A 27,250-nucleotide genomic window follows, 5' to 3' on the forward strand; every position below is an offset into this window, starting at 1 on the left:
CACAAGAACCTGCCATTGTATCCGCATGAAGACTAGGGTTGAGTCAGAGTAGTTAGACGCGGTCAGGTCGTTAGATAGAGGGGATTGTGGTTCTCTTGGTGGTCTTGTTTGGACCTTAAGTACACCTGTTGACACTTTTGTGTTTTTCGGGAGAGTTGGGGAGAAGTAAATGTTAGTCTTTGGTTTGGGCCACAGTAAAAAGAAATGGCTGAGGTCTCGGATTTTGTTAAAGCTCCATCGGAGGAGTTTTTGGACAGGTGCACGAAAGAACAGCAATTAAGGATTGCCGTTTATTACGAAATCGAAGTATCCGATAAAAGGTTAAAGGACACAATTAAAAGCATTTTAAAAGCTAACTTGAGTGAAATAGGGGTATTGGCTGTAGGCGAGCAGCCTGGGTGTCCTACTAATGCTGCTGGTTTGTCACTGTTGTCTAGTGCAGTTAATTTGACATTTGAGCAACAAAAATAATTGTTGTTGTTATAACTGGAGTGGGATAAGAAGAAACAAACGGAAATTGAAAAACAATTGGCTATTGAAAAGTTGCGTCATCAGACTGAGCAGGCAAAGCTGTCACTGCAACAATACAAACTGGATTTAATAAAGAGTGGAACATCTGTATCTGAGGGTTCCGTGGATTTTGACACTTCCTCGCTATGTCCCAGGTCTGCTGAGGAGTGTTTTGATGTTTTAGGTAATCTTCGGCTGTTACCAAAATTTAATGAGAAGGAACCAGAGACGTTTTTCTCTTTATTTGAAGAAGAAAGTGGCCGGAGTCGTCTCGCACTTTAATGCTGCAGTGCACGTTAACAGGTAGGGCTCAGGAGGCGTACTCGTGTCTGTCAGCATCGTAGAGTCAAAATTATGCCACTGTGAAGTCAGCAGTTTTAAAAGCGTTTTAAAAGCGAATTTGCTCGTGATTTAAACGGTCATTTTGCGCGCTGGTGCTCTGCGTTAAAGGTAGACAATTTTGAGGAGCTGTGTGACTTGATCGTGTTAGAACAGTTCAAAAACTCATTACCTGAGGTCATTGCCCAGTATATCAGCGATCAGAAAGTAAAAACTGCCACAGAAGCCGCTGCTTTAGCAGATGATTATGTGTTAACCCACAGGCGTAGTTTTGGTGAGTCACGTGCCCGCAAGGTTGGTTCAGATTCTGAGCTAATTCAGATTGCAGAGGTTATAACATGAGAAGTGCTGAGAAAGTCACAAAAGTCACAAAAAGGGGCATTGGAAAGCCTATTGTTACGCTCTTAAGGCTAAATCTAAACCAAACGGACCTGCGGGACAGCCAAAGGGCATTTGCCTCGCTGTGTCCATGCCCAAGTTATCCACAGTGCAGGTTGAAAATGGTAACGTGCAGGAAAAAGCTTCACCAGGTGAATTTGAGTCTTTTTTTCCCTTTTGTATCAGATGGCTGTGTTTCTCTTGGTGGAAGCAAGGTTGAAGTGCCAGCGAAAATATTGCGAGACACTGCTGCTTTTGACTCCTTTATTCAGGCGTCAGTGTTGCCTTTTTCAGAGGACAGTAATACAAGATGTTCTGTGCCTGTTTTGGGGATGGGATTGTAGGGTATGCAGGTCCTGTTGCACTTCTTTTCCAGGGCCAAATCGCTGTAGGTGTGTGTCCTGCGCTGCCAATTTAGGGCATGACCTTGATTTTGGGTAACGGAGTGGCAGGTGGGCGTGTGTGGGCCGACGTTCCCCCACCAGCACTGGAAGTTTCCTCTGTCCCGTTGGTGAGAAGTCAGCCTGATGAAAATGAAGTGAGGTTCCCTGACGTGTGAGGCATCAGATTTGTGTTTGTTTTCTTTATCTGATGTTCCTCTCTCGGTTTTGCAGGAAGAGGTGCGGGCTGAGCAGCATGCGGATCCATTGTTGAGTGATTTGTTTGACCAGGTTTTGCCTGCAGAGGAGGTAAAAAATTATTCTCATGGTTATTTTTTGCACAATGACCTGTTGCTGAGAAAGTTTGTGCCTCATGGGGATGATTTTATAGGCGACCCCGTTATTCAAGTTGTTGTACCGTCTAAATTCCTTGAGGGTGTATTAAAAGTTGTGCACAATGAAGGTGGACACTGGGGAGTTAAAAAAACATATGATCAGGTGTTGCGGCATTTCTTTCAGCCCTGGTTAAAGAAGGATGTTCCAGGATACATTAAAACGTGTCACACTTGTCAGATTACAGGGAAACCTTATCAGTGTATTAAACAAGCTCCTCTGTTCCCCATTCCGGCTGTTTGTCAGCCATATTAGCATTTAATCATGGATTGTGTAGGTCCGCTTCCTCAATCGAAAACTGGTGCTGTGTATCTCTTAACTGTCATGTGTCATACTCGGCATACCCGTTGCGCACTATAACGACGCAATCTGTGGTGTGTGCTCTGACGCAATTCATATCGATTTTTGGCATCCCAAAAGTTATACAAACTGATCAGGGGTCAAATTTTTCATCTCATCTCTTCGCCCAAGTTCTGAAGCACCTCAAGATTAAACATAAGAAGACATCTGCCTATCATGCCCAGAGTCAAGGGGCTTTAGAGCATTTCCATCAAAAGTTGAAATCATTGTTGTGTGCATATTGTACTCAGATGGAGAGGGACTGGGAGGAGGGTTTGCCCTGGTTGATGTTGGCAGCCAGAGAAGTGACACAGGCAAGTACGGGATTTAGCGCCAATGATTTAGTCTTTGGGCATACAGTGCACGGCCCTTTAACTGTTTTATATGACCAGAGGAATGAATCCGAACCGCCCAAAAATCTTATTGATTATGTTCATGGGTTTCATCATAGATTGTATGCAGCTGGGGCATTGGCAAAGAAAAATTTGACATCTTCACAGGTAAAAATGAAAAAACTGTATGACCGACGGGCTGAGAGCCGCGATTTTAGTGTGGGGGACCAGGTGTTAGCATTGTTGCCCATTACAACCTCGCCATACCAAGCTAAGTATACTGGTCCGTATAAAGGGTTAAAGCAAACATCTGAACACAATTATATTATATCCACACCTGAGCGCAGAAAGGCGACTCAGTTTTGCCATGTGAAATAGGGAAAATAGCGGCATTCATCACACCAAATGGCTTGTATTCTTACAAGGTCATGCCGTTTGGATTACATAATGCTCCTGCAACCTTTCAGAGGCTTATGAATAAAGTGTTGGGGGATTTAGATGGGTGTACAGTGTATTTGGATGACGTGGTTGTTTTTTCTGAGACATGGTCCTCTCACTTGGAGTGCATCCTTGCCCTGTTTGGCCACTTGTCTGAGGCGCACCTCACTGTCAACCTCACCAAGTGTGAGTTCGCGGGGGCAACTGTGACGTACCTTGGTCGGGTGGTTGGGCAGGGTATGGTGTGTCCTGTTCAAGAGAAAGGGAGAGCTGTTGAGTGTTATCCTGAACCTACCACTAAGGAAGAACTCATGTGCTTCCTCGGTTTGGTAGGTTATTACCGAAGTTTTTGTAGGAACTTTTCAGAGGTAGTAGCCCCACTTACTGATTTATTAAAGTCAAGTATTACATTTGTTTGGTCACCTGTTTGTCAACAGGCTTTTGACAAAGTAAATATGTTGGTTGTTGTGCACCAGTGTTGGCAGCCCCGAGGTTTGACCGTCCTTTTTCCCTGCAGGTGGATGCTAGTCACGTGGGGGCGGGGGGTGTGCTTTTGCAAAATGATGATTTTGGTTGCGACAGACCAGTCAGCTTCTTTTCAAAGAAATTCAACTCGTATCAGTTAAACTATTCTACAATTGAAAAAGAAGCTCTGGCATTAGTTTGGGCCTTAAAACATTTTGATGTGTACGTGGGTTCTGGTGTTGTACCTGTGGTGGTCTACACCGACCACAATCCTTTAACCTTTCTTAATTCTCTGCAGTGTCCAAACCAGAGACTAGTTAGGTGGAGTTTAATGTTACAGTCATACTGGCTGGATAACATATTAAGGGTTCTGACAATGTGGTGGCTGACGCATTGTCCAGAGCTCCGGTCCACTAACTGTATCCAGTTTACCTCAGCCTATGCTTCTTTGTTTTTTTTGTGCCCTTGTGTCTCTCCTTTTTTCCCCTCTTAAAGCGCTTCCTTTGGTACCAGGTTGCTGAGGTGGGAGGGAGACGACAACAAGTGGACGCAGAAACACAGTTCAAGCATTAGGTCGGTTCGTAAAACTACTACTGTAAATATTGAATGTGTGTTAAAATGTTTAACCGTTTAAAAGAAAAAAAAGTTTAAAAAAAAAGTAAATATGAAGTGGTTTAAGTTGGTCCCTATTTACTTTGCTCAATGTTAAGTCGAGTAATTTGCTGACTGTTAATGTTGAATTGTAATTCAAGTTAGATTGGTGTTGGGTTGTATTATTCTGTGTTGGTTCCGGGGACCCTTTTTTATGGAGGGGGGTGTGACAGCGTCCTATTAGAGCCTGCTGGTTTTCCTTCTTCTGGTGTTGGTTTTCGTTGCAGGTTACTGGTGGGCGGGGTTTCGCTGCCCGTGGGAGTGCCTGGCCAGTCTCCCAGGTGCATTTAATAGCTGCTCATCGGCCTGCACACTCTCTCCTCTCCTCTCGCTACTCTGCTCGTCTCGGTCCTGCGACACACCAGTGGGATCCGCGTGGCGGAATGACTTTGTTTAGTTGGCTTCGGCCGTCTTTTGTTTAGGTTCCACACCCTACAACAGGCACTATACACTTTCTATTCATCCAACAGCCGACATACTGACTCACAGACTTATACACCTCATGTCCTTTGTACCTTTTCAGTCCATTATTTTGTAATAAATATTTACTTTTGAATCGTTTAAGCCGTGTATTTCCCTTTTTGTCATGTCTTGTGAGCCGGGTCATGACAATGTGCATTGGGCCCTCTGGGGGAGCTGTAGAGGGACCTCTCAGAGTAATTAATGATCCCTGCTATTTCAAACACCAATGAAAATGAACATTACCCATCTGCTACGGGGAGACTGTCCTCAGATACAGCTGGGCTTGTCAAGGCTCTGCTACACAAGAGATGTGCCTTCTTTAGTTAAAGAAGAAAAATGCTCAGATCGTTAATTAATTACATATCTTAACAGAAACCTTCGGTCTTTAATGGATACACTCTACACACATCAGTTGTTTGTGTGTATTGACTTAAGGATTGATCTGGATCTGAAAAGCCTCTGCTGCTCACATACTCTCCTGCACATTCTGTAAACCAAAACAGAAAAGGGAAGGGACATGTTCTCAATATCTGTCATGAATTACATCACAAAGGATGAAAAGAAAACATCCTTTATCAACTATTCTTTCATTTGTAATTTCCCTGGGAGAAACGTAAACGACCATCTGTGGGTGTCGGGGACAACTTCACTGCACTGTGTATTCAAAGGCGAGAAAAATGGCCGTGTCACAGCTCCATGCAGACTTCAGGTTATAATTATTTCTGGTGGTTGCCTTAATGGCAGAGGCTAACTCCCAGAGAAGACTTCTGTCGAGTCTATTTCACCTGTCATCAGAGGCATTTGGTATCATGTTAATGCAATTATTCACGGCAGTCGGATCAATGAGCTTGTCTTTCACTTACTGAAAACAGTCAGGAATCCACAGAGTATGAAAATACCATGATAATAATAATACTAATAATAATAAAATACACCGCATATGACATGAATAAGACATATTTCACAAGGGAATTCTGCTCTTTCTAACCCCGGGTCCTGGGTGGTTGACATATTTGGGGTCTAAACGACTAAAAGGGGCAAAAACTTTTGGAAATGCTTGAGTAGATTTCCTCAGCATTTCAGAAAATAATCCTTAGCCCTTTTTACATTGCAATTCTACCACAGTGCCCTAACGAAGCTCCACTGTTATGCCACCTTTGATATTTTACAATGGACCAAGCAACGCCAGTGTGAAGCCGCCCCGGTGTGTGTTTTAAATCGGTAATCGGGTGTTGTGAGGTGTAAACAAAAAGTGCCTGCTTCACGTACGCACGGCACTGTTCCGCCCTTCCAGCTCCGCTCTTTACACTGCACGTCTGTTACCTCCGATGGCAGAGCGACTTCGCCCCCATAATTCCGCCTCCGTGCGTCTTATATAAATGACAAGGCGTAATAATCCTGCCTTGATCTGACAGTGTAAAAGGGGCTCTTGGCAGCTAATGCGCTCAATCGAAGTTAAATAAAAGTTCTTCTTGTTTCCACTGACAGGCTCAGATTGTTAGTGTCTGACAACATTACAGAAAGGATCCCTACAGAGATAGGGCCCTTTTTACACGGCACAGTCTCAAGCACATGGCGCTAAGTGATTTAGGACGTGTTCGCAATCTGGGCGCAAACCGAGGCACAAGGCGCGAAAAGGTTGGCTTGAGTCCCTGGATTATTCATAGGCGTGTTTTTTCGGCATAACATGAATCAAACCAATCAGAGTGTCAGCTCTCATTCCCATCTATAAATGTTCTTCTTTTCTTCTTCTATAAACCGGGCTCGGGCTGACAATGTCACCTCATTTTAAGACGAACACGCCCAGGGACTCCATTGCCAAAACAGTAATTTAAGCATTGCAGAACTTGCTGGTCTGTCTCTCCCTTATCTTGTGTTATTGTGTGACTTTGGTATTTTAAATAGTTACTTATGTTATGTATACAGCACAATATTTGTGTAACTGATAATAACACAAAAAAATGCAGTAGTAGAACAAAAAATAGTGATTTCCCAGGTAGAATCATTGTGTTTGTCAGTGGAGTCTGTGGGCTTTGAGGAGAGGGACGTCACAGCTGTTTTAAGTTTTGTGAACAAAAAAGTCTCCCTCTTTAGGGATCCTCTAAGCATAGTCATGATAATAATCTGAGCCTGTGCCTTGCCGGTGGCAAAAACAAACACTTTTAGTGGACGCACTTTGGTCAGGTGTATTTCCCCCCCCCCGAGGACAGCCATCAGAGACTGTTTCAGTGATGCAGGCTGAAGCAATCTACTGACGAAACACGAAAAATTATTCTACTTTTAAATAATTTATATCCCAGAAAAATAAAAAATAGGGCCCAAGTTTAAAAACTGGAGTAGGAACATATATTATAATCATGTCTTTTAAGGTGTCTTTTTAGGATGTTTTATTAATACAGAAAAAGTGACAATGCATGTGTAAAAAATACCGTGATATTTTTCTTGACAGAAAACAATACGATGCAGCACTGAAGCCCCATAACAATGACTTCACGGATGGATGTGACTGTAAAGCAGAGGTCCTCTCAACCCAATTTCCCCCAGAGAGCGCTGCCAATGACAAACGACAACAAGGCCGTAATAGTCGGCATCTCTGCCACCGAGTTCAGGCGGAGCTGAAATGAGGCCAGCTCTACTTTTAATAACAAAGTGTGCATCTCTGCTTATCCTCCCTCTCCCTGTGGACCGGGGGGAAAATTCGATTTCATTCTTGTCTTTAAGAGGCTGACATTATCTCTTTTGGGGCGGAAATCATGTTTTAATAATTAAAATGATTTTGAAAATGACCAATTATGCTTCTGTTCAGCTGTGAAGGAACGCCTGTTCCCTGGCTCCTGGCGCAGCAGGAGAAAGTGTGCCTCCCTGGAGAGTTTTCTGCTTTAATCACTTAAGGATGTTCCCTCCACCCCCGCCCCCCTCCTCTTGTCTCTCTGCCCAGTCCCTCTCTGTTAAGCTGCTCGAATTATAAAGCTGTCCATTTTAGTGCAGATGAAAAGATTCTTGTCTCCATTTTATAGTTCATGCAGATAAAGTTAAATAGGGCAGAGGTTACCCTGTTCCCCGAGTTAATAAATGACTATCTGCTGCTTATGAAGCTTTTCCAGCGACGCTGCTGTGAGCAGAACTGCTGACCAGACTTGGACACATTTTCTGGAAAAGATGTGAGCCTGAAATCAGAGCTGTGATTATTCAATGTTAATGTGGAGTTTCACTGTATGGTCCCTACGCACTTAGGCTGTTCTCATTCACTGTTCTACTTTTACCCGTGGAAAGAAGTACTACACGATCTAATAATACAAATATACAAGATATGTTACAATGTTACAATTTCATTTAGCAGATGCTTCTGTCCAAAGCAACGTACATCTGAGAGTTAACACAACACAAGCACCGATCAGGACAGGAGGGAAAGAAGTCAGTAAGAGCCAACAAACAGCTGCGATCGGACACTGGTGCCAACAGGCAGTGTAACAAACATCATCAGCAACATCAACAAGATCAGTATATTCATCATCATCATCATCATCATCATGAAAATCCTAGTCAGCATAAACTACATCCTCGATGTCATCATCATCAAAAGAATCGATATCATGAAGGTCAGAGGTCATAAAGAGCTGGGTCTTTAGCTTCTTCTTAAAGGTGAAAGGGACTCTGCGGACCGAATGGAGTTTGGTAGCTCGTTCCACCACCGGGGGACGACTGAGGAGAAGAGTCTAGTTAGAGACTCAGGGCCCTGTTGTGATGGGAGTACCAGGCATCTTTCATTGGCAGAGCGTAGTGGGCGGGACGGAGTGTAGACCTGGATGAGGGCGTTCAGGTAGGCAGGAGCTGTTTCTGTTGCTGTTTTGTAAGCGAGCAACAGGGTTTGAATTTGATGCGAGCGGCAGCTGGGAGCCAGTGGAGGGATATGAGCAGTGGAGTGACGTGTGCTGTTTTGGGTTGATACCAGTCGCGTTGTGCGTTCAGGATCATCTGCAGAGGTTTGAAGGCCTGCCAGCAGGGAGCCGAAGTAGTCAATGTGTGACATCACGAGAGCCTGTACCAGCAGGTGGGTTGCATGCTCTGACAGGTACAGTCTGATCTTCCTGATGTTGTACAGGGCAAATCAACAGTAATAATAATAAGATGTAATAATAATAGAAGACCAACTGAACGATCATCACACGTGTGAACAAAATACAAGAGTTTTGTCTTTGTTTAATTAAGTTTGCCTTTACATAAATAAAGTCTTACCATTTCCACTCCACTCTTTCGAGCTTTTCAAGACTCCTTTAAAGATTTCCAAAGTAAAACATTCAGTGACCTAACAGCAGGAGTTTCATTCATACATCCCAGCTGTTTCTGTGAGCTGTGCTCTGCAGAATTTGCACACTGCCATGCAAGAGGGTTTCATTGTAACATTGGTGGGGACAACAATTTGTTAAATGTATTTAATTGTAATTTTTTATAGCAAGATTTGAAAAATGAATATTCATGTCATTATATCTCCTAGAAGTCTCGGACGTGCATTCTATTCTGAGACAAGACCGAGACCTTCAAAAAGTGGCCTCGAGACCAAGACAAATCTCAAGTTCCCTGTAATTCCTATATACTGAACCAAACTGGACCCATCTGGGGAAATATCAGAGGACTTCAAACCAGGTTTCACAATGTTACCAAATGTTAGAAGGAAGAAAACAGACCCTGAAACAGACGCTTCACAGAGGCCGTGTTTGTCTGGTGACAAAGCTCAGGTGTTTGACGGTCGGGGGATGAAAATGAGCTGCAGATTCTGAGGATCATGCACAGAAAATTGTGTATAATTTTTTGTTAGATAGATATCACACAAAACGTGATGAGGAGACGATGACCCACCCAAACGTACCACATTTCACTCAACCAATCTACAAAAAGAGAACTGAAATGTCACTCAAGCTGCATGTTTCCTTTGTCGGCCTGATGCCCAGTCCCTTCCCTTATTATCAACACATTTGCACACGTTCACAGCACTTAGTCTGAACTTGACTCTGATTTCTATTGTCCAGAGACAGTGGGCCATTTTATGAACAAACGTCACAGAGAATAAAAAGACAGGTGTGGTATAAAGAGCGACAAAGTGCACAGTTAAACGTCGCTGCACTGTGCCAGCCTGCCTTTCTGCAGTTACGAAAGTCTTGCTCAAGGACACATTATTTTTCTGTTTATCTTGCCTTTCTGGACTCCTGACCTCATGTCTTGTACTTAATAAAATGAGAACAAGCAGGCAAATTATCCTGCCAATCCAGGTCCAGGTTTCTATTTGTCTGGAAGCTTCCTGAATAAAATCAGCTGCTCTGTCGTGTCTCTTCCAAAGCTGAACCCCAAAAGCAGCCGAAGCACAGAGCCTCAGGCGCTGGTCAAGCCTGGAACAAAACAAGCATAATTGTCTGTCTGCTGGTAAGACCACCACTTTGGCTCTGACTGGAATATAGTACCAACTGTTGGAATGACATGAAATCTGGTACAGACATTCACGGTTACCACACGAGGACAGATTTTGGTGACCTCCCCACCTTTGACATTTCCTGCTTTCAGTGACGTATCTTGTCAGCTGTTGAATGGATGCCATGTGTTTTAGAACAGATATCCAGAGTATTATAGTAACTTTGGTGATCCCCTGACTCCTCCTCAGGCTCCATCGTGAGGTTTGCATCTGCTTGTGATTAAAATAACTTAACAACTGTATGAGGGGCTGCGGTAAAATGCTGCACAAACATGCCAACGTTTTTAGTAACTTTAAACCTTTACAACTAAAGACATTCTCATCAGCCTCAGCTGGACTTTGATTGATTAGCGAATGCTTGCTAACATGCTAAGCAGAAATGACAAACACTGCAAACATTATACCTGCTACACATCAGATGTGTGACGTCATTGTGACCAGAGCATTAAGCTCAAAGCAGCTCTGTCTAAGTTCAGCTCATTGGTTCACGTTCCAGAGGAGATTTTACTGGCATAAGAAGGGTTGCACAAAATGCACTTATCAAACATGAAGATCCTTCAACACACTTCATTACGATTTAAGACTTCATCACGTTGAACACACCTTTCTACCAAACTAAGTCCTGTATTTAATGTGGAAGTGCCGACTATACAGTCACAGTCAGCAAAAAGCTCCACAATGTCTTTAATCATGTAATTGTGTTGCTCTTTAATGTGCAAATGATTCTTGTTGTATTTGTTAGTCTGTGCCGGACAGCCCGGCTCCTGGTCCCTCTTGTATTTTTCAACGCTATTATTATCATTGCTATTTTTAGCCTTATAATAAGTCCTTCCCATGCAGTAAAATAAAACTTATTTTGCTTACAAGGAAAATGGGCTAATAGTCTTGAAGTTGGCGCTACAGCAACTGTTAAAGGTATAAAACTTTAAAACAAGGGTCGGCGGTGGCTCAGAGACAGAGTGGGTCACCCACCAAACAGTGAAAGGTCAGCGGTTCTGGCCTGACCTGACCTGTCGAGGCACGGACTCCACTAGACCTCTGAAGGTGTGCTGAGGTATCTGGCACCAGTCAAGTCTTGTAAGTTGCAAGGTGGGGCCTCCATTGATCAGATCCCACAGATGCTCGATTGGACTGAGATCTGGGGAGTTTGGAGGCCAAGTCAACACCTTGAACTCATTGTTCCTCAAACCATTCCTGAACCATGTCTGTAGTGTGGGAGGGTGCATCATCCTGCTGAAAGAGGCCACTGCCATTAGGGAATACTGTTTCCATGAAGGGGTGTACTTTGTCTGCAACAATGTTTAGGTAGGTGGTACGTAGTAACGTCCACATGAACGGCAGGACCCAAGGTTTCCCAGCAGAACAACGCCCAAAGCATCACACTGCCTGCGCCGGCTAATTAATCACCAAGCTTATTGACTCCAAGCTTGCTGCACAGCTGACTGTACTGTACAAACCATCAGATGTTACACTGTCTGTCAGGAATTCAGAGGATTTTTACCTGATAAGTGAATATTTGACGTCAGTTTGAACTCGGCCTTCCCGTGCGTGGACAGCTGATATCACAACCTGGCGATCGTAGCTCAACATGATCATGACAAGTTGTTGGTGGCAGAGATTGTGAGTTTAAGACTTCGAGGCAGACTGATCATCTTAAACCTTCTCAGGGATGTGCTGAATGAATTACAAATAGACTTGTAGGTGTAATGATTGTTTTGCTCTTTATCTGTCCTTTGTCTTCCTCTTCCTCCTCAACCTTCCCGGCCTCTCCTCATTATCATATCTTTTGCATAAGCTCTTTTATTCCTCATTATACTTCGTTATTTACTCTTCCTCTTCTTCACAGAATATACTGTGCTGTGGTCGTTAATGGAAATAAGATGCAGTTTCTGCACACATTAAGGAATACTTTAGTTTGTATTGCAGCACACATTGTGTAATGAGTGTGTGAGTGCTGTTTTATTAATGTGCAGTGCAGCAAATGTCCTTAAACAAATTCTGTTTACTGGTCTGATGAATTATTTGGTGCTTTGGCTTTATTTACAGTTACAGGGTGAGAAAACAAATACAAACAACATCGCTTCTGCGTCTCTGCACGGCCTCACAGAATGAATGGGATCAGTAGATATCATTTTGGGTTTTGGATGTTGCTCAATAGAATCTAAATTAGTTGTAACATGTGCTACTGCTACTTAAAAAAGCTGTAATATGATATACAGTATATCTGGAAAATCTGGGAAAAGTTAAGAGAGCACTCCAAGGGCCCTATCATCCATGTGGCGCAAAGCGCACAGCCCAAGTGTCATTGCTATCTTCTTCAAACAGGTGGCGCGTTGCTATCTAGAGGACGCAGACCTGCGCCTTAGACCAACAAAAACCTGGTCTAAAGTCTAAAGTCCAAGGCGCAGTATGTCTCTGGTATTTAGAGAAAAATTATGGACATACATCGGAGAGTTCACAGCACAAGTCTGTGCTTGTCACTCACACGGGGACGCACAGCAGCGCTTCTACTAAGGAAAAATCGGTGCGTTTGCAGATACAGTGAAAAAATGTTGTTTAAGGAACAGACTGCAAGCTTTGGTTTCCCTCGTCTCCTTAAATCATGATACTGCTTTCTGTTTGTTACTGATCTGCTGAGAAGTGCAGGAAAACGTGGACAAGCTCACCGCTGCCTCCTCACACACCTGCTTCACCTCAGGGAGATTCCTGCTCGAGCCGTGCACGGACCAAAAACAGAGACACAAAGCTCTCCAACATGCACGCTCATTCAGACACACGCTCTATCTAATACATTCACTGATTTTTCTTCATGTTCAAGGACACAGTGGAAAGAAATACATTTAAACACAGTCTGCAGTCTCTGGTCTGGGTCTGTAAGTCTAAACGAAGTGTGTTTAAAGTTTATCTAAATCTTTGACAACTGTTAGTTTTTCCAGCCAAATTCAGAACCAAACAGGTGAACTGAACATGATATGAAACACACACCACAGCATACACTCAGGTACTCTCCCAGCTAGCAGGGAACATTCCCATAACATAGGCTAACATTACCTACAAGTTCTAATTATGTTTGAAAAAAAACATTTTAAGGATGTTTATCATTTCAAATAAAGTTCTTGTAACGTTAAAACTTAAACTCAGACAAAACGTTTTAACTGAAGATGTTTTCAGGATGTTATTGAGGCCTGAGACGTCAGAACACCTTATATGTCACATTTGCTCAATGTGACATAAAAACAAAAGTAGAACATGCTGACTGCAACATTCTGAGGATCTCTTCAGGATGTTAGTACGGCCTGAACTATCAGAACAGGATTTATAAAACGTTCCTGAAATGTGATTTGAACATTCTCACTGCAACTCTCTGAGAATGTTTTCAGAGAACTGTCAGGAGTTATTCTAGTTGAGTTCTGGTTTTGATTTGTATTTCAGTGTTCAGATATTGTTTCCTGTTTTGTCACTTTGTCTCTTGTTGCCATGAGTTCTCGTTGTTCAGTTTTGTATTTAGTTTATTCTGTGTTTTGTCACTATTTAGTCCTGTTTAGTATTTAATTTGTGTTTCATTGGTTAGATCATTTCTTGTTTTACTTCATCACCTCTGCTGCTTCTAATGTCTCTTAAATTGCATTCATGCTTCCTTCACTTGCGTCTTAGTCCCTCCCACCAGAGATGCATGGAGACACTCGAGGAGAGAGGAAACGAGGGAATGTTTTTTAAGAGACATGAGACGTCCGTTTTTGACGACGGCGTCAGCTGATCCGGCTGGATCAGCTGTTTGTGTCTGCACACATGTGCACTGTATTAATTCTGATAAACACACAGTAACAGTGTTTCCTCTCTGTAACCTGTTACCTGTTAAACAAACACCTGCACATGAAGAACAGGCTGCACTCTGTGTTCCTGCTGCTTAGAGCCAGAGAAAGGTATATATGCATTTATATTATTTGTTAATTATTTATATTTTTGATCACTGATAATCTGAATCAATTATTTGATAAACCCAAATACTGTCTGTTCATGAACTATGATAATTATTTCATTAGGCTAACAGTTTCAGGGTAAATAGAAATCACGTCACGCTGATCAAGCCCGACCTCATTGATGATCAGTTTCACATGTGACTGAATGAAAAGTGTTACCTGCTGACAGAGAGACTCTCCTGCTCCCTCTGAATTCATTCATTCATCCGTAATAAAACTTAGCAGGGAGTTATTTTTTTAAAATTACATTTAATAGAAATTAATCTATTTTTGCTACTTTAGATCTTTAGACAACTTATCTTTACTCAGATGTTGACTCAGAAAACATCAAACTTGCAGTTCAGTGCATTTTGTATATTTTACGACAAGTTATGATCAATATTTTCAAATACCAACTCATTATACCGACGTTGTTTATGGTCGGTTTCAAGGCGCCCTGTAAAGTCTGTTTTAAGGTCCGCTTCTTCCTCTCTGCTATATGAGACTCCAGTGATGTTGTGAAATTTCACGAGTCCGATCTGCTGCAGAGTCCAATCAGTAACTGAGATCTAATAAGGGGGCGTGTCGGCCAGTAAAAGACTTCAGTGGGGGCTGCTCTCGTATATCCTTGCTCCTCCGAGCAGCGATAAGAGCTTTGAGACGGACCTCAATATGGCGGCTCTACTTCCTGTTCGAGCGAGGAGCGAAGATGTATCAAATAAGAGACATGAAAAGCAGCCTGTGTCTCTCGTGTCGTTTTTCCCTCGGATTATCTGTTACCTGGATTTTGTTTGAAGTACGTTTTTGCTCTGCCTTTTGGTTTTCCTTTTTTGTCTTTTGTTGGATTTCAGATTTTGTTTTTGCATATTGCCTCAGTCATTAACGTCTGCATCTGGGTCCTGAACCTTTTTGTTTAACCACAAACTGTGACAAGAACGTTTTCCTATTAAAAGGAACATTCTGGGAACCAAAAAAAAACGTCCCGTTAAAAACATTACCAGAACATCGCACGTAACATTCTCAGAACGTTCTTAGAACAAAACATTTCCAGCTGGGGTTTGAGCACAAATTTGAGGTACTGATACTTTGCTTGACTATTTCCATTTTATGCTTCTTTATACTTCAACATCTCTTCTTCTAACAGCTGTAGATGATATGTTTTATGATGCACTCTATTGAGTGCATAATTGATCTAAAATTGGCTCCACACTGAGACATCAAAGTTAAATGTGAGCATTAGATATAAACACTGAAATATATAGCACATAATAAGATGTGCACTGTCTCCGTCACTCAGTACTGCATACATGATATATTTGCCGTTATTGTTTTCCTGCGTTGTTGAAAACATTTCTTCTCAGATCATGGATTCTATTGATATATAAATTATTTTCATAGAGAAAAAACATGCGTAAAATAAATGCATCTTCCTTTTTATTCCAGTGAAACTTAATATATGTTACCATTGGATTTAAACCCCAGTAACTGCCTACATTACTTCTTACATCTGTTAAACAATCATTCTCTATAGCTCAGGCAGTGAATCGCACAGTGCTGACATGATGTAATTGTGTGCTGCTGACAGCCTGCAGTAGCCGCCCACACTTGTGAGTGTCGGCCTTTGGCATCATTTGCCCCAGTGGTGGAGGAGGTCTCACCTCCACCTCCCACTACGGACCCCTCGCCAAGACTCTATTTGCTGCCCTGCAGTCGTAATCCACGATCGATAACTGACAAAATGTCAAACACATTTGTATCTGTTTCCTCTCGTCTGCAGGAACTCGATCTGCTGGTTGGACCGGTGTCAAGGCCGCCGGAGCTGTAATCTGTTAAAGCGTCGGCTGATAGAAGCACTACTGACAAATTCACGTCGGGGTCGGGGACAATTGATCATTTCAGCTCACATATTGTTTTCAGAGTAATCTCTTTTAATCTAATTCATCTCACTTTGAGTACCCACGGCAAATCATGCAGGCAATGAAGCCTGCAATATTAATGTCATCAATAAACAAACAGACTCCGAGCTGATCAAACCACAAATAAATAAGAACTGATCTTTAAATAACATGTTTGTTTCTTTGGACTGAAGTGTTTCTGATGTGAGAGGAGGATAAAGGGACTGCTTTCCTCTTTAAGAACACTCTGTTCTTACAGCTGTCATGTCAGTTACAGCCTTTATTTCAGTCAGCTAGAAGGATTTTCATTTACACTCCCAACTTTGATTTCCACTTAGAGTGTTTATTTCTATTGTTCACGTTGCAGGATGCAATGTCCTTTATTAATGTCAGCCCAGCAGGAGACGGGGAATATGCCCATCCTAAAACTAACCACAAACTCCTAATAACTGACAATAATTACTGCAGGTACTCACCATGCAGCTAAGACAAGTGCCAGCATGCTGAATGTAACCAGCATTAATGGAAAGAAAGAGGAGATGAGTATGGCGTGCCTTTTTAGCTCTACAGAATGATTGTTTAACAGGTTTGCAGAGAATCGAGCTGCATTTCCACTGCAGGGACCAGGGTCTAAATTGCGTCCAGGCGACTATATATTTCACCCCAAAAGTTCCCTGCTTGTGGTAGCACTTTCTGAAAGTACCCCTGTACTTAGGTGGTTAGAATTTCAGTGCTGAAAATGTCTGATTGGTCAAGTACGGACTCTTTCACACCTCAGCTTTTCTGTCCTTTAAATCCCTTCAAAGACCGACTGAGACTTAAAGACTCATTTTGTTGGTAACGCAGTTTGAGTAAAACCAAAAAAAATTTATTACTTGAGACCCGACTTGACTTGAGGCTTGTCTCGGATGACTTGAGTGTGTTCATAAGTTTAAATGTTAGCTGTTAAATATAAAATGATCAAATTCCAACTTTCTTACTATCAAGGTTGTACGCAGCGCAAACTGGGAATCATGATTGGACGACTCAAAAAGCTCCCCGGTATGTGATTGTCATGATTGGATGACTGGCTGTCAGTCAAACTCCTCGCTATGGCAACACACAACATCAAAGCCCCCAAAGAGAAGCCTCATCAGTCGTACTTGTTACTACTCAGTACGGTCTCAGAGCAGACCATCATCATGGCTGCGTCTGTGCCAAGATAATACAGATACAATTCACTGTCATACTTTTTGAACAGGTTATATAACTAACAGCTTGTCTTTTCTCTTTATAAAGACTGGATACTACAGGTAAGAGTGCTGTATGTTTGGTGGGAAAAAAGTGACTTGACTTGGGACTTGACTTGCCTTAGCTAAGGACTCGACTTGACTTGACATAACCTGTGACTTGACTTGCCCAAGAGATAATGAGGGATGGGACTTGAGGAAAGAGGACTTGGTCCCAACACTGCTGACCGATACTTTAGTCTGTAAGTATGTGGTCCTAAACCAGTGACATGTCTATCAGCATCGTTTTCATTATTTGTCCCTTCTTGTAATTTTGTCTAATCTAAGTCGTTACGTTTTTTCTATCCAAACACACGCAGGTGTTCCAGCTTGCAGCTGCATGCAGTTTTATTTGTACATCATTTCTCACCTGGATTTCTCTCATTATTTTTTCCCCACGCAGTCTTTTGAGCAACACATCTTTTGCTCCTTTTGTGGCATAGAAAAAAAAGGAATTACTTGGAACACACAATCACATGAAACATGATACGAACAGCTGAATTCAGCCACACAGCAGTGGATCAATGAAATTGTGCAGCAGCTTCGGGCAAACCTGAAGTACAGTGACCATAAACGGGTCACACTACGGCAAGGTGATGGCAATAAACCATCAGCTTTCAGAATGGTGGAGCGATAAAGCAATGCAACTCATGGAGGAGGCTCTCATCAGCAAAGAACCCAGCAGGGCTCTGCTACAGTTCTGGACTGGCCTCGTCACGTCAAGAAAGCTGCCTGTTTTTTATTCTTCTAACCAAATGTAAAGTGTGTTTACTTTTTGTTACTCCATTCTCTCTCTCTCCCTCCCTGTGTCTCTGGTCTCCCTCCTCCTGTCTGCTGCACACCTGATTGCAATGAGCGCTCAGGGAGGGGGAGGAGATATAGAGGTGCAGGGAGAGCAGAGTGGGGGGGGGGCAGGCACACACACAGACGGCGACCTCGTGGTGAGGAGGGTTGTTCTTTAGTTTCCTCCTAACTTTCGTTTTTCTTTCCACACAAGTATTTTCCCCCAGCATGTTATATTGTTGGGTTGTGTTGTTTTAGTTAGTCTCCGGTAGTCCAGTTATTTCGTCATTTAGTTAGTTTATGGGGAGGTGCTGGGAGCGACGGACCATTGCGTGGCTGGCCCAGCAACTGGCCCTTTTCGTGCCTTTTGGCCAGGGTCTCCAGCTTCTTTTCTTTTCCCTTAGTTCAGTTGTCATGATTTTCATCTCTTTAGTAAATAAAGAAACCTGTGGGTTTCAAAAGTTGATCTTTTGTGTGTCGTCCTTTTGAAATATGTCGCGGTCCTCATTGTGAGCCTTTTTTCTTTTATTCAGTTAGAGAGGCCGTAACACCAAACAAGTTAAAGAAAAAGACTGCATATCCATGGCAATACAAAAATCAATAGCTCTGAGCTGGTGTTACCGACTTCCAATCTCAATGTGTCCGAGTGCAGGAAACGTGAGTGAAGGGAACTACAGCTCATTTAAAAAATGAAGCCACTTTTAAAAAGACAAGAGGGGGAGTCGGCCTGTACCTCAGCCTCGCAAACACTTCAACATCAACTGAATGAAATACAACTGAAAGCTACAGCTGCTGTGATACAACCCAGTAAAGGTGTAGGGGTTATCAGGCAAACAAGCCGTTTATTGTTTACAAGCAAAAGAAAAAGGTATATAAACACAGAGTTATAAGCAGCTCTCAAGAAATAGTTCAACAGAAAGCAGAGGTGGATGAGGCAGGGAACAAAGAGCTGCGGAAGGCGCCAAATCAATAACCAAACAAACTCAAAACATCTTCCTACTTCTCATTTTACGCGCTGCCTTGCTGAGTTTAAAGAAAATGAAGAAGTGGAAAAAAAAACCCTTTCTGACTTCACTAATCTTACCTGTGCAAAAACCAAAAGTACACGGAAGCAGCCAGCCATAAACTAACGTATAACTAACAAAGAAAAGTTCCTCAGTGTGGTGCGTAGACGGATATAAGCAGAAATAAATCAACTAAATCCTTGTGCCTGGTTCCCAAACTAAAACAACAGTAGTGTCGCAATACAGGTCAACATAAACTGACGCACCACTTACAACAGTTTACAGAGCGAGTTAACCCAAACGAGAGACACGTAGGTCTGCGGCACAAACAGATCACCATCCTCCCAACGAGTCCACAGAGTGGCTTTTGTAGATTCTCGGACGAGACGGACGGCTGACGATTGGCAGACTGAGCAGATGAGACGAAGAGGGCGGAGCTGGAGAACACTGAAGGCAACTGAAAGTGGGCGGTCCAGAGGCGTGGCTTAGGGGGAAATCCGCAGAGGAACAGGTGACGTCTGAGATGGACCTGCATTATCAACGAGAAGGAGAAAAACGGCACCACAAAAACAACAAAACAAACCCAAGGATCATGCTGGCTTCGACTGATCTAGGCTCAAATACATTTTGCTGCTGACCACAGCAGTAGCATAGCTTAACATACCTTTTTGTATATACTATCATTCTCCTCGTTTAAAGTTCCTCCTGCTCTTTGAACACCTTCGTCCCGTCTCAGCTGTCTCTAATGTACACAGCTCCATCAGAAAGAGGCACAATATCAATCCTTTGCTCTCTGTTTGTGTGTTGCAGAACCTCCCTGCTTCAGATCAATACACGTGTGTGTGTGTGTGTGTGTGTTCATAACCAGTGCAGCAGTGCTCGTGCTTGTTCAACCTCTGCCTCATTTACTCCATTAAGAAATTTGCTCTCATACTGTGAGCTCGTAATACAAATAAATAAATCCTTAACAACAAAACAAGGACTTGATAAACAGTCGATTCTCCAACATTTATAACCTTGACCGAGAAAACAAAGTGTTTTAGAAGTTGAGAAATATGTTTTTGGTCGATAGTTCACACAAAGATTTCAACATACTGTGTTAATAGACAAAAATTCTCCTTGTGTGTGAACACCAAAGGGGAAATTAACAAAAGGACAGTGCAGCATTTGAGGCCACTAAACCAAATGAGACAAAAAGAAACCTCCTTATTCTCAAAGTACACGCAAATGGTTTAATGCACCCCAAACTGCAAGCTTAGCAAATCACTTCTTTATGCTCCCATGCTGTTTGATAATGTAATAATTAATAAATCAGCCTTTATTCATCCCCTTTCTATGCAAGTCAGCCTCATTTCCAAAAATGTCTAATTCACAAACTCGAGCACTTAGAACCACAAGTCTCACCGCTCGTCTCCAGAATGAGATGAAGAAACAAACAAACTGCAAGTCGGGATTTTAAACACCAACATTTTGCAGAAGAACAGTAACAGGGCTTCCAGCCGAGTCCTGATGAGCAGAAGATTCAATTGAGGAAGTTAGCGCTTTGCAAACAAAGAGTTAGCTTTTTGCCTTTAATTGATAGGACAGCCTAAGATAAGACAGTAAATGTTGGGAGGAGAGAGTGGGGGACATGCGCCAAATGATCGGCAGCCCGGGAGTCTAACCTGCGATCAGTGCGATGAGGACTATAGCCTCTGTATATATCTACCAACTGAGCTAAACCAGCGCCCCACTACAGGCATATTTTAAGTTATTACGAAAACACATGAGGTTAATGTGGTCTCACGCAGTAAGGAGTAAGGAAAACAGATGCAGACTAAGTGCCCGATCAGGCTGTAAAACGCGAGGCGCACCGCACTGCCTTCTGTTGTTGAAGCCTACGGTGCGCCTTTTTTTCTACTGATGTTAAAGCAACCACCGAATCATAGCTTTCATTGACCTAACCGTTATACTGACAGAAGGCCCGCCTCTCCTTTCATCTGATTGGACAATCAGAAAAAACAGCCATGACATTGGACACTTTTCTGCTTTGAGTTGAAGTTTTTTTCAACTCGAGGCGCTTGGAGCGCTTTCCACAAAAATGCGAGACGCTCTGCAACGCAAAAGCAACGCGCAAAAAGCTTCTCATTTAAAACTATGAGAAAAAGCCCCCAGCTGCTAAAACGCATTCTGTCTGATTGGGCCCTAAGAGATTTATTGGAACAAAAAGGCAAAACAAAAGGCTTCTGTTTAATTTTCCAGGGACTCAAAAAAAAAAAGTCCAACCAAAACAAGTGGAGCTCCACAAGGGAAAATCCCCTCTCGGAGCAGGAACCAGAAAGTTGACGAAGGTTTCACAAAAGGTTTCTTGAAGACGAACTGGCACCATGGGTGGTTTTAATGATGTTAGGGCCTCAGGCAAAGACCAATGTGAGGCCCTTCTCCATCTTGCTTAACTGAATCATAGCTAGTAAACAACTATTTGGAGCCACTCTTTTCAGTTAACAGCAATGTTGTTAGTTAGCTCAGCCCCCTCGACAACACCTGTTAGGTCAACTACTGGTTGCTCTTCCACTTTTTTAATAAAATACTGTCCTCGAAGTGCGCATCTTCCTTCTTTCATCTTAACACTCATTTGATTTGGTGCAAGCGCAGCAGCAATTAAAGTACAGGAAGAGCAAGGTGGAATCGTCCATTCAGTTTGAAATGTGGGTGATAATGGATTTTGTGGCTAGGCCCACATTTTCATGCAGACAGATTTATGTGATCTATTGTAGATTAGCATTTGTTTGGAGGGAGTGAGGGACAAGAAAGGAAAACATTTTTATTATTATTATTTTTTTTTAATCCGCTTATTAGCTTTGTATTAATCTTTATAAACATACTTCCGCATGCTAACAGCAACAATCTGTCCTAGATCTAAATTCTACTTGAGATAAATTCTCTGACGCAGACCTGACAAAGCTTCATTTTCACTTTGTACTCATTTACATCACAATGTTGAAATCTCGGCAAAGGTGAGACCTGTTAATTAAAGTCAATCACAAGAGAAACGGTTTATCTGTATACAATGCAGCACGGGAAAAAGGAAGTCTTGGCTGGAAGTCGTTTAACCCGTTTAACCCGGCATGTTCACCAGTGTAAGTAGAGGCTATATCGTCGTCAGACTATAGCCAACTGGATCCAAGATCGATCGGGGGCATATACCGGATCTCCCTCACCTAAGGTTGAAGCTGCGGGGCGCACGGTGATCAAATCAAAAACACAAAGAAACAAGACTAGGTCAAAACCTGTGTTCACTTTCATTTGAAATGTATGAACACAAATGACTCTTCACAATGCTGGCGTGACACGCGCGTATCTCACGCGACTCGCTCTGAAACTGTAGAGACTAGGAGGCTCGCCTATTTTTACCGCGAGCCACAGAAAATAAATTGTGATGAGTCCTGTTGATCTCTGACAGCAATATTAACATCTCTTCCTGTTGTAAAAGTCACAGGCATGAAGAGTAAAGTAAAAATTGGTGAGCCTCCTATTCTCTACATTTTCCGCGTGAGCAGCGCGAGACACGTGTGCGACTCATGCCAGCAGCGTGCAGACACATCTGTTTTCATGCATTTAAAATGAAAACGAACACGTCCCGCAGCTGTCACGCACATGCCACGCTTCCAGTGTGAATCAGCCGTAACCAGACTCAGGTGAAAACAACGAGGGTCGGGCACACAATTACAAGGTGGAAAAACAGGTGTGGAGTGAGCAACTCAAGGGTCGTAAATGACGAAACAAAACAGGACATTATTTATGAGAAAAACATTTATTAATTAAATACAAAACTAAACAAGAACAGCTCGTGACAGCTGGCTACAATGGTTAGCCAACTAACTTTGATAACTATGTGTACGGTAGATAAAATGCCTGCCTGACATAGAGGTTCCCATACATGTATTTGTGAAGCTCACCACGGCACTCACATTGCCGCCACGTATAGTTTTTTCTGTGAATACCCTCTCCTCTGTGAGCAAACTCTGAATCAGACCATTATCATGCCACGGAGGGAAGATTGTTGTTGGCTTTTCCCTGCAGAGAAGACGGCTGGCGGTGTTAGCTTTTTTAGTTCTGTTAATTGCCTCAAGCAAAATAGTCGTCCTGAACTCTTATAGAATGAGATTCTGTGGGAAACACTGGAGGATCAGTGTAATCCCTTTGGCAAAGGAGAGAAACACACTGACTGGGCTTTATGATGCCTTCAGGTTCCTCCTCCTCTCTCCTGTTCTACCGTCCCTGTAGGAGAAGCTCCCTGCTCGTCTTTCATCTCTCCTCTTCACAGATCCTGTAAGAACCGTCCGTCCATGCCCACCAGGAGTGTTTCGTGAGGTGCCCAGAGCTTGAACTCCAGCAGGTGGTCCTTCGGGTGCAGCTCCTGAAGTCTGTGGACTTACGAGGCTGAGTTGATGTAAGACAGCTAAAGAAACGATGCAACGTTTTCTGTCTGAAGCTTCATGTCTCTGCTTCTCAGCTCTTTTTATTTTTCTGCTTCTTTATCTGACCTGACGTCTCGAAGGCTTTTTATCTTGATTCTCGCTTAACCATGCATCATTGACAGCTTTCAATATCTGGAGTGTATTTTATCTGAGCCAGGGGAGACCATGGCACATGCATAACAAACTCTTCATGCACTCTGTAATTCAGAGAAGTCCAGGAAAAGCCTGGGGCAAATTTATCCATGTGTCCTGATAAATGCATGTTCAAAGCTGCTGGCTGCCATGGAAACAGAGATGTTGAGAGACACTTTGCTTTCTTCGGCTGATCCTGGATTTGATTTGTTTGATTTTGTTTCATACTCTTAAAATGTTTCCTCATAAACTGCAGGATGCAGCCGGTTCAATGGCAGGGGAAATTCATTTGACCCCACCAATCAACAACAGCACAATACACAGAAAACACTCATAAAAACACTCAACCCATGTTCTCTTAGAGACCCCTCCTCTGTATTTTTGCATTTTTCATTTATTTCTGAGAAAATCCCTGATGATGATCAAAAGCAACACTGTTTGATGGATAAATAACTTTGTGCTCAAAGTTAAAAGTAGAAGCTGCAAGTCATATTCATCACCTGTTATGAAATTAAAGGAGTGTTTCTGGGGGCTGGACCGAACAAAAACACAACTCTACAACTTTACTCACCTACTGAAGCGAAGCCTGATCACACTTTATGGACAAAATATGTTCTGGATTTGCCTCTGATGGCCTCCAGCTGGTCTGGCTGGACTCTGTGATTGATGGATCTTTTGTTTACTTGTTGCCGTTAACTAGTTAGCTCAGTTAGTGCTGTAGCTGGATCTTCAGTGGAAGATTGGAGCTCTGGAAGAGTGAGCCCGGGGCAGGGTGGACCCAGTGGGAAACGGTGGTGGGGAGCAGCAGCAGAAGGAACACAGAGTAAGCCAGGCAACGGACAATGTAACTGCACTCAGCAACCTCCAAGTCTTAATTATTGGGACTGGAGCTCAGAGAGAGACACAAAATCTAAAACTCCAAGCACTGTGTGGCGATCCGCCCATGCCTGGAAGCAATTCACTTTCTAGCCAAAAGGCTAGGCGACCAGCGAATGATAAAAATGGTGACGCACTAGTCGAAGATGGCGATTCACAGTAGGTCGGCATCAGTGAGCGTCTGTGGCTGCCCCAGTCTTAAGCCCAGTTAAAATCTGTGGTTGTTTTCATCCCTCGGATCTGGATCTTTTTCTTGTGGATCACCCCATCTCTGGATTCTCCCTGGAGGAGACCTTCATGGCCCGGTACCAGAGGTAACTCTGATTGCGTCGGAGGAGTTTGCTTGCTTTTTGACTGGTGAGAGGTCTCACTCGGGATCTTGTGAGAGCTAGAGTGCCAGTGTGAGTTGGCAGGAGGGCTCACTCTTGGTGGATAAATTACACCTTTTGTTGAATTGTTTTTGCTGTGCTTCTCTTCAATATATTTTGGTACTAAACTGTGTTGCTTGGTTCGACTCTTACTTCTGTTGTGGCTTGTTTCATGTGTTTGTTTAATTTACTGCATAACTGGGTACTTCTTGGTCTGAGAAAGGAACTGAGGTATCCTTGTGGTGGTTTAAATATAACAAAAAAAATAATAATAAATTGTCGGTTGAAATATCGGCTGGCACCCGAAAAAAGGCATCAAAACTGCTACAACTGGATTTAAATCCCTGTCAGCAGGTAAAAGATGTTTGGAATTATCTTTGAGCTTGAGCTTCATGCTTTCGTTACCTGTAGAATTGACCACTATAAGACTCTGCTTTCTGGTCTCTGTAAAATAATATATCTCAGTTAAGACTGCTCCAAAACTCAGCTGCACAAGTGCTGACAAAGACCAGGAAGAGATTTCTATGACGTCCCGAAGTCTCTGCATTGGCTACCTTCAGAATTTATTTCAAGATTCTTTTACTGGTTTATAAAGCTCTTAATGGACCTGCTCCTACCTATTCATCTAATTTGCTTTTACCATATGAGCCTACTAGAACCCACAGGTCTTCAGGTAGTGGCCTTTCAATGGTACTAAAAGTGAGATCAAAAACCTGGTGCTGTATCCTTTCATTACTATGGCCCATGTTAAGTGGTGACTCCTGCGTGACTCCACATCTCTGCATTAAACTGTTTCCGGGTCTGAGATTTCCCTCTGGGATATCCCCAAAAACAGACTGCGTCTTATATTCCGGATTTTATGGTAAATAAAATGCTAACCCATCTGCAGCAATGTTAGACGCTCATAGAAACTGCTGTTAGAGACGCTGTTTGTGGGTGGTCGGGGGCGATGGACAGGCCAATAACACAGGACCTTTACCCAGATGATCGGACTATGAGTCCTGTGTGCATTATTGTTTTGACCTCCATGTGATGTTTCTCTCATCCTAAGGTTTTTTCGTTAACCTAAATAAAACAGACCTCTTGTTGTTGACCATTAGACAGGAAGAAAACAGATGCTACCATGTGCATCTTAATGACATACAACAAAGCGAAATTGTGAGACTCCGAAGGGGTGTGACTCGTAATCTGTATTTGCAAAGGAAATCCTCGTTGGTGCTGCAAAAATTCTCCAACTTAAATAACGTAGAGAGACTTCAACTTTTATCATCGCTCTTCTTACGTCATTCACAGTCTGGGTTTGCAAAGTGACCTTTTTTGGCAGTTGGAGCCTCAACTTGGGGCAACTTGGAGGCATGACTTTAAACTACCGTATGTTACTTTAAAGCAATGGTTCCCAAGCTGTGGCTCAGGCCCCTCTCAGGTTCCTAAAATGAATCTGTGGGATCACAAGATGGAAGAAATGGATAAGAAATACCTCACAGCAGGGGTTCCCAACCTTTTTGACTACACGGACAAGACAGGAGAAAGAATATTTTTGACGGACCTGGGGGTGGGGGGGTTGACACGCATGTGCATAAATGTCAGTCAAACACACAGAAATACGGATAGATCTTGTCTGTATTTATTCAGTGAGGAGACTGCATCTTCATATTTTTCACTAATAAACACAGAGCTTTAGAGGGGCATCAGGCTTCATGAGCAAAGTTTCATGGGATGCGAAGCCAGGGTTGCCAGGTCCGCGCTTTTCCAGCTGAATTGGGCGACTTTTGAAGAGTCTTCAGAGGCGCGAGGCCCTGTGTGGTTGCACACTTCACACAGCCCATGCAACGGTTCTGACTCTGCGTATGTTTGGAATGTCACAGACATGTGTTGGGTTTCACAGTCCGGTACTGAACAACCTACGGCCCGGTACTGGTCCACAGAATGGGGGTTCCCTGCCTTACAGTATCCCCACCTCTGAAGTAGCTGCTTCCCTGCTGTGGACAAATGAAGCTCTAATGATTGAAGCCTTGTTTCTTCAGTCAAACACTACATAGCTCTGCCTTCTTCTGGGGGAAATTGATTGCGGAGTCGAAACCTTCTCGAGGGCTGTTCTCTCTGATTTAATTTTTTAAGCATTGCCATCAATTATGAATCATCAGCAGACTCCTCCAACAGCCCCCCGCCCATCCTCCTGATGCTGTCTGTCTGAGGGAATACGGATGTTTCATCAATCCCACAATAAATACTGCTGAATAGATTTTTCACAGCACAGACGATTGTGCAAAGTCTTTAAAAATTGCTGACTGTGTCACGCTCTCGCCTGCCCACTCTGCTATAAATGTTATTGATCGCCTCACTAAAGCCCGCCG

Source organism: Semicossyphus pulcher, unplaced genomic scaffold, assembly GCF_022749685.1.
Source record: "Semicossyphus pulcher isolate SPU_LCO1_2020_fin unplaced genomic scaffold, fSemPul1.0.p SCAF_16, whole genome shotgun sequence".
Classification (NCBI taxonomy): Eukaryota; Metazoa; Chordata; class Actinopteri; order Labriformes; family Labridae; genus Semicossyphus; species Semicossyphus pulcher.